Consider the following 2,392-nt stretch of genomic DNA (forward strand, 5'->3'; position numbering starts at 1 on the left):
CTTCCCCGGCTGACGGGCACTGCTTCCCCGGGCGGCCCTCCCCGGAGCCCTTTCCAGCCGGCGGCGGTCGCCCGCGGCCCGCTCCAGGGCCCCTTCGGCGGTCTCTGTCTCCCCCTGGTGGCCCCCTAGCGGGCCGAACTCGCTTGCTGGCCTATACTGTCCTCCCCAGGCTACAAAGCCTGACCCTGTCTTCCTCACCACCGCGCTCCCAGCCCCTCATGCGGGCACTCGGTCGGCTCGCAAGAAGTATTTCTTTAGTCTGCGTTGCTCGACCTTGAGCTAGTGACACAGGGGGGCCCGATGATCCTCCCGGGGCGTGGGGGAGGGTTGTGGGGGAGGTGGGCAGGGAGGAGTGCTGTCCTGTGCACTGCAGGACGTTTAACAGCATCCCTGGCTTCTACCAACCAGAGGCCAGGAGCCCCCATGTGATCAGGACAACCCGAAGTGTCCCCAGGCATCACAACTGTGCCCCTGAGGGCCAAATGCACGCCAGGCTGAGATTCCCTTTTTTTTTTTTTTTTTAAAGATTTTATTTATTCATGAGAGACAGAGAGAGAGAGAGAGAGAGAGAGAGAGAGAGGCAGAGGGAGAAGCAGGCTCCCAAGGAGCAGGGAGCCCGATGCGGGACTCGATCCCAGGACCCTGGGATCATGACCTGAGCCGAAGGCAGACGCTTAACCATCTGAGCCACCCAGGCGCCCCAGGCTGAGATTCCCTTTAAGACATCAGGGAGAGAGGGCGCCTGGGTGGCTCAGTCGTTAAGCGTCTGCCTTTGGCTCAGGTCATGGTCCGGGGATCCTGGGATCGAGCCCCGCATCGGGCTCCCTGCTTCGCAGGAAGCCTGCTTCTCCCTCTGCCGCTCCCCCTGCTTGTGTTCCCTCTCTCGCTGTCTGTCTCTGTCAAAAAAAAAAAAAAAAAAAAAAAAGACATCAAGGAGAGAATGAAGGAACCCGGTTGAGATGGACTCCACTGGTGGCACTGGTTAAACACCAGGCAGCCGCTTTTCCTTTGCTCCATCTGATTGAGTCAGAGAACACAAAAGGAGACCTAAGAGAGCAGGAAAAAAAGAAATCAACCATTCTCTTTATCCTATCCACACCCTTACATCTCTCTAAAGCCAAACCAAGCCCGTGCCGGGAACTCAGACAGCTTGTCTTCCTTGTCTGCCCCACGGCTTCCACATAGCTCTCCCCTCTCTTGATTAGGGCTCTGGTAGGCTGTCTATACCGGCGCTGCATGCCACCGAAACCATTTCCCCAAGGCCCCAGTTAGCCCCATCCTCCCCCTTCTCACTTCTCGAACACAGGCCCTCCCCGCCCCCTTATTTGGGGCTCCACGCACAGGCTGATCCCCCCCATGATAGCAGGTGCCCCTTACTGAGCGCTCCCCACGGGCAGGGGGCTGTCCCACAGCATACCCCGCCTCCTGCCATTCTGCCTCAGCTCCGAGAAGCCAGCTTACTATCCCCGAGGCAATGAGGCTCAGAGAGCCTTAGTAATTTGCCCCACGGCCCATCACGTCTAAGTGGCAGTGGCAGAATTCGAACCCAGCTCTTTCCGACTCCAGGCCTGGGCCCTCTCAGGGCTCAATGACGTGCTGTTCTGAGAGAGTTTCTGACATTGGGGCCCATGGGCGCTCAGGACAGCCTGCCGGTGGAGGAAGCTTCTGGCGTGCCAGGTGGAGCTCCCCTTCCCGTGTCTGTGCTCCCCCGTTCACACCTCCTCACCCCCCCCACCCCCCCCGTGCAGTTGCATTGCTGGCTACCAGAAGCTTGTAACAAAAGCCCCTTCTCCACTGTGGCCAGAAGGACCTTTGCAAAACGCTAATCTGGCCATGAGGCTCCCTCCCCCCGCACGAGATCCGGGAAGGGTCCTCATCTGTTTCATCTTGGGCTCCCTCTGCCGGCTGCCTGCTCCCTGCCTTCCCCTTCAACCACATTGTGCCCGGAGTCCCAAAGCCTTCGCCCCCTGTCGTTACTTGAGTGCTACCCTGGGTCAGTGTCCTCTGACCGCAAATCTTGACCATATTTGCCTTCCCAGTGCCTAGAACAACATCTGGAACACCAGAAGTCCTCAACAAAATGCTAACAGTTGGAATGTATGAATGAGTGGTTGGAATGCTTTGGTGGGGATTGTTTTTTAAAGATTTATTTATGTATTTGAGGGGGGAGGGGCAGAGGCAGAGAGAGAATCTTGAAGCAGACTCCCTGATGAGCGTAGAGCCCCCCGTGGAGCTCGATTCCAGGACCCCGAGACCACAACCCAAGCTGAAATCAAGAGCAGGCTGCTTAACCGATGGAGTGGTGGGGATCTTTAACTAGTGAACACAATCATTTTGAATGATTGGGTCTTACTCGACAGCACTTCTTTCGATCTGCTTAATGGCTTTCGAA

The sequence above is a fragment of the Zalophus californianus genome, chromosome X, assembly GCF_009762305.2.
Source record: "Zalophus californianus isolate mZalCal1 chromosome X, mZalCal1.pri.v2, whole genome shotgun sequence".
In the NCBI taxonomy this organism is placed as follows: Eukaryota; Metazoa; Chordata; class Mammalia; order Carnivora; family Otariidae; genus Zalophus; species Zalophus californianus.